A 14,088-nucleotide genomic window follows, 5' to 3' on the forward strand; every position below is an offset into this window, starting at 1 on the left:
TTCTTTCTCATCTAGTTGTGTGTGCCAAAAACTATTTCTCACACACTCTCCTTTGTACCCACCTTTTATAATGAGAGACCTAAAGTTAATAGTATGTGCTATCTTGACTTGTGATAAAATTGGGAAGGCCTTGAATGGCCTAACTGCAAATTCTCCTCCCTACTCTCCTCTCACAGATGATGTCCCCCAAGCCAAACAACCCTCCTTTTTGAGGGGACCAGGTGCAGTTCCTGTTTATCCCTGAATAGTGGGTTTTAATTTCCTCCTAAGCAGTTTTTCAAACAAGCCAGTTACATCCTCCTGTGGGAACCAGGAGGCACCACACCCTCTTGACACTACAAAGCCTGCCTCCCACAGCCCCTGGTTATTCATTCTGTTTCTGATTGCAACTCCTGTGTGGCCCCGAATGGTGCTGTGTCCTCCTCCCCTAGGCTGGGGTATATGTGACTAATGAACGGCTGTTGGTCTCATCTCTTCAATGCTTAGTGTCATGTGTTTGGCCATCTTCCTAACCCTACATGGGAATCTCTCTGTCACTGATAGGATGAATAGGAACCCATTCAAACCCACTATGCCTCCTACTTGCATTGCACTCCCTGCCTTTCAGTTCTTCTAGTGTAATGTCAAGGCAGTGCCTTCAGAGTCACTCCATTGAACAAAAAATTTAGGTTAAAGAGTGTGAAGGGGAGGAACGGGTAGGAAGAAATACGGCATTTAAAATGTGCTAGCTAATACTTTGAAAACTCTGGAGGTTTAAAGACAGGTTACTATAAGAGATCAGGGAGGAGGGAATAAGAAGTGAGACCTGGCTTCTCTTGCTCTGGCTTTGCCACATGTTGGGAGAGGATAACCTGAAGTGTGGCAGACAGGATGCTCTTCCTCTTCACTCTATTATTTCTTCCCCCCATCAGGGGGAAGGAATCTGTAAACCCCATTATATATCCAAGTTATGCTGTGAGATGTGGTCTGTAATTAAGAAGAAGAAACCTTGCTTGTTTAATGACCTCTTTGGTCAAGGCTCCCAATAGGAATATTGGATTCCACTATTGCATCCCAAAATAGAACCAGAAGAAATGGTCTGGTTGTCTTGAAGAGGTAGTAGGTAGGAAGGATGGAACCAGAGTCTTTGGGTGAGAAAAGGGAGAGAAAAAAAGAAGTATCAGTACAGCATCTGTCCTATTGGAACTGATATATTTAGGGATATAAAATATAATTTTTACCAAATATATAAATAATAAGAATATAATTAAATTTAAAAATATGATGTTTCTGTCTATAGTTTATTTCCTCAGAAAATTCCTAGTTTTAGACACATTTGATTGAATACTTTCAGTTAAGAGGAGAATTTTAGATGAATCTATGAATTTTTCATAGGCAGCTGAATTTATAGTTTTCCTGCTAGCTGATAAGATGTGTAATTGTCTCAACTGGCAAAGATCTTCTTTCACCTTGACTAAGAATGGTCTTTCCCAAGATAATGACAGAGAATTCTACTAATATTCATTGAACAGTCTGGGAACCATACAAATAATACACCGGGCTCTATGCTAAGCACTTGCTTACATGTGTTAACCCATTTAGTCCCCATAAAACCCTACAAGATAGGTGGTGTCACTGGTTGTTACTTAACTTCTCTGGGCCCCATCTATAAAATGGGTGGAGTCACAGTACCTATCTCATTGAAGTTCTTGTGAAAACGAAGTGACAGAATCAATGTAAAGCACGTCGCCCAATTCCTAGTATGCATTAATTGCTAAAAACATTAGCAATAAAAAGCTACACTAATTTTATTCCTGACTATTCATGGGAAGTGTCTACAGACGTTAAAAATATTTGAAATTTTTAAAGCCCTTAAAATGTTAAACATTTCATCACTGGGCCATGATTTGAGCGCAAGCTTGGATCCATACCTGTTACAGCTAGGCCATTTCTCAGAGCACAAAGGTGTGTTGTGTTTTCTGGCCCATGGCCCAGGATAGGCATTGCAGTATATGGGCTAGCATGGTGGCTAAAACAAGGACTGTGGAGCCAGATTGCCGGTCATTTAGTAGCTGTGTAACCTTCGGCATTTACTTAAACTTTCTGTGCCTCAGTTGTTGTAAAATGGAGAGAACAAGTACAGACTTCAGAGGATGGGTCATGAGGATGAAAACAAACGTGCATGTAACGTGTGCCTGGCATGTAATGAGCACTTATAAATGGTAGTCATGACACCTCGATGAACAACATTTGAGTAGATCCTAATACAAATACTAACAAGGCGTGAGACCTGGAGTTCTCACCACTATCATGTAGAGAAGTCTTTGATAAGAATGGGTTTGGGTGTTTAAACAGCCAGCATGTATTATTTGCAAGGCATCGTGTTAGCACTTTACCTACTTTGTTTAATCTTCATACTAATGCTGTATGATAGGCACTATTGTTCTTCCTATTTTACAGATGAGGAAACTGAGGCACAGAGAGGTTAAGCACCCATTACTCCAAGCAGTCAGCATAACTCATTACACTGAAGGGTCATACAAATGTGGCTTAGGGTACAGGGTACAGAGCTCACTCAGCGATAGTGTTCACATGCTCAACACTGGGCTGTTGATCAGGAGGCGGCAGCCTAGTGTCGGAGGGGAGAGGGCATGCTAAGCCCTTGCACATGCATTTATTTGTTAGCAGAGGGGGCCAGATGTGGTGGTGAGAGTCTGCAGGCACATTTCTTACCCGTTCGATGAGAAGCCACTGTCTCAAGAGGCCACCTCACTGAGCCTGTTAGCTAAGGAGATGCCAGAGGAAGTCTTTCCCAAACTGTGGGTATCTGGCCTTAGGGTGGACTGAAAAAAATCAACGGAGAAAGGGATGTATCATGTTTCCCAGAGTAACATGCCTCTCAGTACAACACTGAGATGAGTCAGTGACGGCTTGTTTCTGCCCAGAAATATCCATCTTACCGCCTGTCTAAAAACCTTTATTTCCAGAATAGCCTGTTACAAAGGGAAGGACACAAGGGGCCATGTTTAATTATCTTCATTTAATACCTCAGAGTAGCTGCTTTATGTATATTTGTTGAAAACATCAAATTTAATGTCATCCTGCTGAGGACAAGAACGGTAACAAGAACGGGAAACTAAAGGGTGTTTGTGGTTGGAGATGGGGAAGCATGAGAGAAAGGATGGGGATGGGGAAGGAGGAAATCTGAGAGAGAAACTGGTTGAGTACCAAAGACAATCCTGCTGGCTTCCAATTTCTCTTAAACAGCCTTGGAAATGGCATTCAGGAGGACCTCATGGTTTTTTGGCATGTGAGTTGTACAACACTGACCTTAGAAGAGGAGTATTGTTTCTTTCATCCTTAAAAACATTTTACTTTCTATTCAGCAGCTGTCTTATTGCAATTTGAGTACCCATCAGTCAAGTAGACATTAAGTGCTTTCTTATATAAATACTTACAGAGTTCTGACTTTGCAAGCATCTCTGAAAAGCATTCTATTCCTTCTAAGTTCTTTGAAATTTTCTTTTGGCTCCATCAAGTGTATACAGATATATCCAGAGATGGAAATTGTTACTGTTCAAATTAACTTCACAATCACAAAGTTAAAAGATAATGTTCAAAATTCACTACTGGAAGCCCTCTGGAGGATCATCACTGGGTAACATGATTGGGAAATTTCTTTTGCTATAAATTATTGTCCTCATTTAGAAGAGAAACTTTAAGAACTGTCTTTCTTGATTTAAAATGTTCTTCATAAAATAGTGTTCCGGCTCAAGCTATCCTCCCACTTCCACCTCCAGAGTAACTGGGACTACAGGCGCGCACCACCACGCCTAGCTTTTTTTTTTTTTTTTTGTAGAGATGGGGTTTTGCCTTACTGCCCAGGCTGGTCTCAAACTCCTGGGCTCAAGCGATCTGCCTGCCACCACGTCCCAAAGTGCTGGGATTACAGGCGGGAGCCACCGTACCCCATTAACAAATTTTGTTCAGATTTTTTCTGTATTCTTATCTTTGTCTCTATTGATCTACCAATTGATCGATGACCACAATAACATTTTGAGATATTAATCACTTTTTATTATGCATTTTATTGAAGTATCGTATATACACAGAAAAGTGCACAAATCACAAATGTACTAAATGTGTTTCTGTAAGCTGAACACACTTGTGTGCCTAATACCCAGCCCAAGAAACAAAACATTACCAGCACTGGTGTGTATCTCCTCTGAATTTATTTGTACCCCAAGGCGCTTTCTTCACCTCAAGCATGTAGGATTTTCCACCTTCATGCCTTGGGAAAAGGAGTCGTCAGCAGATGTAGAAAAAAAGAGCTTTAGTTTTTGACAGAAATCTAAGAATAAGCCAAGGGATTTGGAAGAACATGAATCAATTTGAGCTGATATTTTGAACCTTAAGCCCTGATAAAGGATTCTTGTTGAGGGGGAAGAGAGAAGACAATAAGGAAATGGTGCATAGACGTTGGTGAGTCTCCCAGAAGTGCCACTGGTCCTGCTTTAAGTTTAGAGATTCTGTAAGAGAAGCTGTGGATATGAGTTTCGATGCATATGGAAATATTTCCAAATCTTTCTACTTTCAATACAATGAAGGCCCGAACTCTTGTTCAATTCAGCCAGAGCAGCCCCCAGTGTTCCATTTCTCAATGAAGCCTTCCATGTCCTAATGTGCACATCTCAGACACGCAGGTGACTCTGATGCAGACGGTCCTTGGTTCTCACTTGCAGAAACGTAAATATAGGTTTTTGTCCATGCCATGACCATGGTTCTCAAGCTTGTCTGTACATTAGAATTACCGGAGGATCTTATTAAACACAGATTCATAGGACCAGCTACTGACTTTTATCAGGCCTGGCAATCAGAATGTTCACCAACTCCCTAAGTGATTATTATACACCAGTCTGGCATCCATTGGAGGGTTAGATTTGGGATGGCTCTTCCCAATGGCCTATGAACTGTATCATTGTATGAGGGTAAAGATTCAGTGCAGTGCTGTCCCAGTGACCCAGCAGAGCCCATCTGATGTTGACGGGAGGAGAGGAGAAGGTGTTGATGATAGGAGAGAAGCTCAGATGGTAAGGCTCCTTACCTGCCTCTCATTCAGCCAGACGAGTCCGTCCTACCTAACGATATTGCAGAAAGGATTCCAGGTCAAGAGAAGTTTTCAAATCACTCTCTATGGCACAATACCAACCATTATCAACCACACCTTTTGCTCTGTCATTTGTTTTATCAGCAGAGGAAGTTATGTGAGGATAAGGGCACCCCCTTTGTAGGCCAAAGTCCTCTCTTATTCCCTGAATAAGGAAGTGGTGCAGTTCTGCTACTGCTGATCTGTTCTTTTTAGCACTATGCCAGCATCTTCAGGCCTCCTGAGGCTCCTAGGAGATGCTGTCACAGATTAGATTATGTTCTTTGATGACAAGGTCCTCTGAGCATGGATGTGGAGGCTTTTAGAATTCTGTTGTCAATTACTAAAAATGTAGTAAGGGTCCAGAGAACACTTACAATTAAAAAAGACCTTTAAAATCCACAGTTAAAACAGAGCTGTGTGTATAATTTTTTTAAACCCCTCTAGGGGAGCTAATCTAAAGTGAGAACTCCAAGTGCAATGAACTGTTAGGATAATATATAAGCCATCGATCAGTTACATTTACAATACGTTCTGCTGAAGCCAGCACCTGGCACCACTAATGAAGGGGCATGTCTTCTTGTTTAGGGCAGCTGCTGACTGGGATGAAGTACAATTGAGACTCCATGTGTGTCAATGGGAGTAAATGGAAAGAAATGGAAAAAGGAGAAACAAGATGGAGCAAAAACTGAGAATTTCAGACCCCCTCAAAACAATCCTTCAAATTTCATACTGAAGGATAAGTTAGAGAGGATACAAAAGAACTCACAGGAACCAGGTGATTTTCATTCAAAATATGGAACTGGCCAGCAAAAACAAAGAATGATGAGGTTATCATTCTGTCATTCACAATCCTGCTACTGGCTGTAGGGTAAGATGGTGTCTTAGTCTGTTTTGTGCTGGTATAAGAGAATACCTGGGACTAGGTAATTTATAATTAACAGAAATTTATTGGCTTACAGTTCTGAAGGTTAGAAAGTCCAATACTAAAATCTCAGCATCAGGACAGGGCCTTCTTGCTGCATCAGTACATAGTGGAAGGCAAAAATGTGAGAATGCAAGAGAGCAAACCCATTTCCAAAAGCTTTTTAAAATAATGTCTTTAATCTATTAATGAGAGCAGAGCCCTCATCACATAAACACCTGTCATTAGGCCCCATTTTCCAACTCTGTTGTATTGGAGATTACATTTCCAACACATGAATTCTGAGGGACACATTTGGACTATAGCAGATGAAGAACATTCTAACTTCTCAACTGGATTTAAGAAGCAAGGATAGGAAAATCAGAATCAGGTGGTGTTTTGTTTTTAAATTTTCTTTTTTCCAAGTAAACTTCGTGAGTTTTTTTGAGACGTGTTCTTGCTTTTTCGCCCAGGCTGGAGTGCAGTGGCTCAAAACACAGTCTTGACCTCCGGGGCTCAAGCCCCTCCCACCTTAGCCTCCTGAGTAGCTGGGACTAACCATGCCTGGTTAACTTTTTTTTAGTTTTTGTCAAGGCAAAGCCTCACCATGTTGCCCAGGCTGGCCTCAAACCCCTGGTCTCAAGCAATTCTCCCTCTTCAGCTTCTCAAAGTGCTGGGATTACAGGTGTGAACCACCACATCCAGCTCCAAAGTGGACTTTTTATTGAAGAATATTGTGCATACATGAAAGTACTAAATCATAAATGAATGGTTAGGTGAATTTTGATAAAGCAAACTTGTCATTTTACAAAGTGAGCACAAGATGATGAGATAGGACATTCATAGTTCCTCAGAGGCCCCGTCTTGCCTTCTGATCACTGCTTCCCAGGCAGGAGACTCCTATTCTAACTACTAACACAACAAATTCATTTTGCTTACTTTTGAACTTTGTATAAATGGATCCAGACAGTATATACTTTAAAAAACTTCTTTAGCATTATACTGCCATTCATCTATGTATTTGTGTGCAGCTGTTCATTTTCATTACTGCATAGTGTTCCAACATATGAACACACTATGCGTCTTCTATTCTGTTGTCAGACCATTTAGCTATTCTCAATTCTTTGCTATCACAGATAATGCTGCTATAAACTTAGGTATTTTTAAAATAATTTTTATCCTTTATATTAATATAAAAAGAATTTGGCCAGGCGTGGTGGCTCACACTTGTAATCCCAGCACTTTGGGAGGCCGAGGCGGGCGGATCATGAGGTCAGGAGATCGAGACCATCCTGGCTAACACAGTGAAACCCCATCTTTACTAAAAATACAAAAAATTAAACGGGCATGGTGGTGGGAGCCTGTAGTCCCAGCTACTCGGGAGGCTGAGGTAGGAGAATGGCGTGAACCCAGCAGGTGGAGCTTGCAGTGAGCAAAGATCGTGCCACTGTGCTCCAGCCTGGGCGATGGAGCGAGACTCCATCTCAAAAGAACAAAACAAAAAACAAAACAAAACAAAACAAAAAAAGAATTTAACTATTTTTATTGAAGGAGAAAGTGTAGAATTAACAGCAAAATAATTTCTTAGAACTAGGAGCCACATTTCAGCAGTACTATTTTTTCTATAATAATAAAATATAATTAGCATACATATTATCGATTAATCACAATCTTCTTTTTTACATTTGAAATAGTGGTAGAAACCCACAAACACATGATTAAGGGACTGAGAAAGTATTAAGTGGCAATAAAATTACATTTATGGGCGGAGCTTCTTTAGTTGAGAAGACAAATGTATAGTGTAGTTTTCTGCTTTCATTATTGCCTATAATCTCAGTGATCTTTTCATGATAGGAAATTCTTAAACCAATTCATAATACGTTATAACTGGTTTTTCTTGTTTGTTTGTCTGTTTTTTGTGAGATAGAGTTTCACTCTTGTTGCCCAGGCTGGAGTGCAATGGTGCGATCTCGGCTGACTGCAACCTCCACCTCCCAGGTTCAAGTGATTCTCCTGCCTCAGTATCCCAAGTAGCTGGGATTACAGCCACCCACCACCCTGGCCGGTTAATTCTGTGTGTGTGTATTTTTGGTAGAGATGGGGTTTCCCCATGTTAGCCAGGCTTATCTTGAACTCCTGACCTCGGCAATCCACCCATCTCGGCCTCCCAAAGTTCTGGGATTACAGGTGTGAGCCACCGTGCCTGGCCTATAATTATATCTTAAAGTTTCATTCAAAACTGTTATTTCCCCATGTGTGTGTTCTAATTCTGGTATTGTCTTTGTAAGCACATGATAAATGAGTATTAACTTGCTGCTGCTTTCTCTCCATTCTCTATAACTTACAGGTGATCTCCGTATCTCAGTTAGGGTTAAGCTCAGCTCCACATGACGAAACGACAATACGAAGCAAACAAAAAAATAACTGGTTTAAACACGACAGAAGTGTATTTTTCTTAAGCAGTCTAGGATATAATATGATATCTTAAAGGTAATATCAGAGATACAAGCTTTTATCTTTCTTATCTGTCATCTTAAGCACATGGCTTCCATTTCTGTGGCCACTTTGTGGTTCGGCATGGTTGTTAATGATCTAGCTGACAGCATGTTCACGTTACAAGCTAGAAGCAGGAAGGAAGAAAGAAGGGCATGCCACCTCTGTCTAGAAAGATTTCTTGAAAGTCACATGTACTTCCATTTACATCTCGTGGGCCAGAATTTTATTGGGAAATATGGCCACCCCATATAAACTGGGGCTATATTGAGGAATGGGAAAATTGGTAGAGGCAGGCATTAAAAATGTTTGCCACATCTTTCAAGGCCCTAGGAAAATTCTGGATTTTGTTCAGGGGTGTTGGGCCAATGCTGTGTAGCAATGTGATAGACACCAGAGAAAGACAGAGGACCGTAGAGATAAAACTATCTGAGAAATACTAGGCGTGAGACAGGCCTTACCCGGCATAAGGAGCTCTAGATTACTCATGTAGGGGCACCTTCCTTAGTGCCACGCTCTTTCAAAATACAAAAGATAAGTGAAGGGAAAAGAAATACCTTACTTTGATTAAGAGCATGAAGAGACAATGTGTTTTTGTTTGTAGGTTGGTTTTGCTTTTGCCAGTGAGGCAAACAAAGACAATAGAACCTCCTCTGGGGACTTTTATTAATTAAAAAAACATATATCTGGCTAAGTTGGTGTTAAATATGGTCCTTTGTGAACCAAGGAGAATTAACTAGATTACATTGTAATGGATGTTTAAATCTAGTAGGAGAAGAGAAATCTAAGTTTAAATAGCTATTACTGGATTTTTAAAATATTTAGCAAATGACTACTATTTATTAGTATTATATAGTGTTCTCACATTTTGAAAACTTAAAAAAAATTTAAATTTATTTGAAATATAGCTCTCACTGTATGTATATCCAGAAAATAATTTTTGAATATTTTCTCTAAACTGACTTGGGAATTCTGTACTATTCATTTGTTAAATAATTTGTTTGGTATACTTATAACAACAACAGCAGCAACAGGAACAAAAGCAATAATAAAATCATGTTACCCTTTAAATGAAAATGAGCATGTAGGTCGAGAACAATCTGAAAAATCAGGGAACAACATTACTCACTCCAGCTTTGGGAATATGCATGGATCCAGATCCCATAATGAAATCGAAACCTCCACTGAATATTTAATGACATGTGGCACAGTTATGGAAAAAGAGATTTATCGGTCAATGTAAAATGGTTAAACAATTGCACATGCTCTTCTTTTGTGAGGCCTGTACCCAAAATAACTTTGTTTACAAAAAGAGAAATCTAAGGCAAATAGCAATTTTATCCATTGAATAATACTAGCCATCTGCTTGTTTTCTGCAGGGATTTGGAAGGCAAGAGTGGCAGGACTCGTGATTTCATCAAGCATCTATAATTCACCAATTCTACAGCAATACAAATTTTGGATCCTTTTTCCATATAGAAATGTGATGCCTTCACCCTTTCATGGAATAGCAGGGAGGTTGCAAAGCAGGCCTCAAGGATTTGAATTCTCTTTTGCTTTTCTAGTAGCTGGTTGAGGGTGGACTAGATTATTAGCAATTATACAAAATGAGACTGATCTGTTACTGAGCTCTGTGTGTCAGACACTATGCTTAATTCTTTACACTACTGTCTCAATTAATTTAATCCATACCATAGTTCTATGAGGTACATGTGCTTACTCTCTTCATTTTACAGAAAAAGAAATCAAAGAAGAGATTGAAACTGACCAAAGGTTGCAAGGATGCTTGGGCTGAATTGGTAGAACTGAGGGCTCTAGACTAAAGGATTTCTATGATTTTCCCCAGTTTTGACCTTGACTTCCAGAGTTCTTTTAATGTGGATATTTAAACCATGTTGGAAAGTCATCTATGAGCACGCTGGGCAGAACTCCTGACTGAAAGCAGGAAACACACCCCTGGATAGCCGACTAATGGAATAATGTCCTCAGTGTTTATGTTTTTGGAATGATTTACAGAAATAATTTTTTAAAATCTCCCAGGGTCTCCAGGGCAAATCAAATAGGTAGCCGAGGTGCAGCTACTGCCATGGCCAGGGTCATCCAGGGCCATTATCACTGCACCAAGGTGAGTTTCCTGAGGCAGCGTGACCTATGTTCCCTCTATGCCCAAACCCAGACCCTTGGAGAATCAGCCCATGGGTCTCAGGGAATCCATTAACCTCCTGGAAGCAGATGAGATATTAGAATGTAGGCTATATGAATGTTTTTCTGAGAGGAAACTGACAGTTTTTCAATGGAGAACTATTACATTATTATTATTATTTTTAAAAGAAGTTTGCCAATGAAGAGAGAATAAGATGGTAAAGATATCTTGAAGGGAAAGTGGGGCTGACAGAAAGTTTCTTTTAACATATGAAGGAACTGGGGACATCTTTGACTTCGGGGGAAAAAGGTAACAGAGAGAGAGAGAGAGAAAGAAAGAAAGAGAGAGAGTGAAGAAATAAGAGGAAAAGAATCAATAGAACATTGTTCTAGTAGGGATTGGTGGAGATAAAATTGGTCATAGAAAGCAACAGGGACGACTCTTTCCCCTGAGAGAAAGGAGAGGATGGTGAAGATAGAGGATAATAGTTGGAAGGAAGAAAAACTGAAAGGTAAGTTACTGGTTGAAAATAAGAGATCAGGGATGAGATTAAAATCAGGAGAAAAGTAGACAAGTTTGGAAAAGCTGTCTTGAGGGATGTCACTAGCATGGGGGGCCAGCTGGGATGGAAGAACAAAGATTTGTTTTTTTTCCTGGAGGAGTGACCCAAACTTTAATTCCTGAAGGGCCTATGTCCTTTGTAGTCCTGCCTGGATTGGGCTGTTGTAGTTTCCCATTGACCTTAATCACAGGGCATGGCAATACTAAGAGACGCCCTAAAGGATCTCCTGTATTCCATGCGTACTCTTTCCTACCTCTGTTGTGGAGTAGTAGACTGATTTCACCTTGATAGTTCGAGTCAATCACCCCAGCCAACATTGTAACTCCCTTCTTAGCCTGTTGACTTAAAGGTAGGAGGAGCCCAAAGTGTCCAGGTGGCAATCTTAGCTTCCAGTTTAACGGAATCAGGTGTGTCTTTTGGTGGAAGCGTTCCTCCTTCTGGAATTAAGACCTTTAGGCCCGCAGAATGTAATGTCTTGAGAACAGGAATAAGACATTTTGCTAGTGGATCACTAGGGGTGATGGCAAGTGGTGCCACTTCCACTTCTACCCCTTGATTCCTAGACCTGTGAATCCTGGCTATGGGAGAAATAGTATCATATATTGGATGCTGATTCAGAACATACATGGCCTTCTGGAGAACTCTGCCCTAGCCCTGCAAAGTATTGTCACCTAGTTGGCATTGTGATTGTGACTTCAAAAGGCCATTCCACTGTTCTATCAATCCAGCTGCTTCAGGATGATAGGAACATGGTAAGACCAGTGAATTCCATGAGCATGAGCCCACTGCCGCACTTCTTTAGCCGTAAAGTGAGTGCCTCGGTCAGAGGCAATGCTGTGTGGAGTACCATGATGGTGGATAAGGCCTTCCATGAGTCCACGGATGGTAGTCTTGGCAGAAGCGTTATGTGCAGGATAGGCAAACTCATATCTAGAGTGTCTATTCCAGTGAAGACAAATCTCTGCCCTTTTCATGATAGAAGAGGTCCAATATAATCAACTTACCACCAGGTAGCTGGCTGATTCCCTGAGGAATGGTGCCATATCAAGGGTTCAGTGTTGGTCTCTGCTGCTGGCAAATTGGGCACTCAGCAGTGGCCAAAGCCAGGTCAACTTTGGCGAGTGGAAGTCCATGTTGTTGAGCCCATGCATAACCTCCATCCCTGCCACCATGACCATTTTGTTCATAGGACCACTGGGCGATGACAGGGGTGGGTGGGGAAAGAGGCTGAGTGGTGTCCACAGACACCACTTGGGTCATCCTATCTTCTTGATTATTAAAATCCTCCTCTGCTGAGGTCACCCAATGGTGAGCACTCACATGTGATACAAATACCTTCACACTCAGATTAGAGAAAATAGTTCCTATCCAGACTTATTCATACCTTCTTCTACATGTGCGGCTGCCACACATGGTTGTATGGTTTGTGCAATGTGCAACTTGAGGGCATGCACTCCCATTGTAGGCATGGTGCATTTGTATTTTATCATGATTTTCTGGCAGATGGCAGTAAAGCATCTTGTTCTCACAACATCAGTATGCCACAGCTTTCCAGTGATGAAAGTAGTGTCTTGAAGGGACACTTGAGCCTTTCTCAAACTTGCAGAAAGGGTGTTCTGTGTTCTAGCAGCAGCCCTAGGTACAGAGGGATAGCAGAAATCATGCAGTGGGTGGAAGGATGCAAGGCGGCTCCTGATCCTATGCTGTAGTCAAAAAGGTCAATCCTCTGTCTGCTCAATAGACCTGTACTTTTCTGTCTTGGCTAATGCAGATCATCTTACTTTGTGCTGCTCTTTCCAAACACCAGGGATGATTAAAAACCTAGCCCCATTCTCCCTTTATCCTAAAATCCTTTCCAGAATTGAATGCCTGATTATTTTTTCTCTGCTAAGTTTATTCACCAGCACCTGAACTGCTTTTCACAAGGCACTACCTTGTGTTAATATTACTATATTTTCAGATGCGTATGTCTTTATAGTCCCTAAATAATTTGAAATCCCCAGATAACAGCAAAGCTAGTTGAGCCATCAAGGCACTATCAATCCATGTGGGTCAACCATGAGCTAAAGATACCCTTTCTCACAGGTGGGCCTGTCTAGCTTGCTGTCCAAATAACTGAGGCCGGTACTATTCCTTAAAGTCAAGAATCCTTAGGTATCAAGGTAATTTATTTCACAAGGCTCTACAAGACCTTCTCCACCACTTGCCTCTCTGATCTTCTACTCTCCTCCCATACTCACTGGTCCCAGTTATACACCCCTCTTGTTCCTCCCACCACAGAGTCTTTGGGCTTGCCATTTCCACTGCCGAACTCTTCACTCCACATTCCATGTGGCTTGTTCCCTTGCCTTCTTCAGTACTGGCTGACATGTCACCTTCTTAGTGACACCTTCCTTGTCCATCCTATTTGAATCACAGTAGACCTCCTTCAGCAGTTCCTTATCCTTCCCGGTTTATTTTCCAGGATATCACCACCTTCTAACATGCTATCTTAAAGTATTTATTTTGCATATTGTTCATTTCCCATCACTCAAGTATCAGCTTCATGAAGACAGAGAATTTTGTCTGTTTCCTGCCCTTGGCACCAGTCCAGGATCTCCCTAGCACAGAGAACACAGCAGGCAAGTCATTCTATATTTAAGTTATTGTTTGCAAATATACTCTCCTAGATTGTGTGTACAACCACCAAAGTATTTTCTAAACCAAAATTTGATACACGTGTCTGACATTTTAAAGTCACTTCCAGATTTCTGTGCAGCCTCAGCATAGACTTTGGGCACTAATGCTGCCATATTTTGGGAAAATTTTGAGGATTCAAAGACAATAAAATGGTGATTTGAACAGGATCGTTCTGTAAAATA

The 14,088-nt window shown here is 41.0% G+C and overlaps 1 protein-coding gene across 1 annotated transcript in view; it reads right to left on the minus strand.

The window, feature by feature from the left end:
- Positions 1-13,377: 13,377 nt before the first annotated feature.
- Positions 13,378-14,088, minus strand: part of LMNTD1 (lamin tail domain containing 1) — a 66,827-nt gene continuing 66,116 nt past the window's right edge. Inside the window, exon 10 of the transcript XR_002515586.2 lies at positions 13,378-13,827. The gene's annotated coding sequence lies outside the window, so the exon portion shown is untranslated. The remainder of the gene's footprint in view (positions 13,828-14,088) is intronic.

The sequence above is a fragment of the Papio anubis genome, chromosome 9, assembly GCF_008728515.1.
Source record: "Papio anubis isolate 15944 chromosome 9, Panubis1.0, whole genome shotgun sequence".
Taxonomy (NCBI): Eukaryota; Metazoa; Chordata; class Mammalia; order Primates; family Cercopithecidae; genus Papio; species Papio anubis.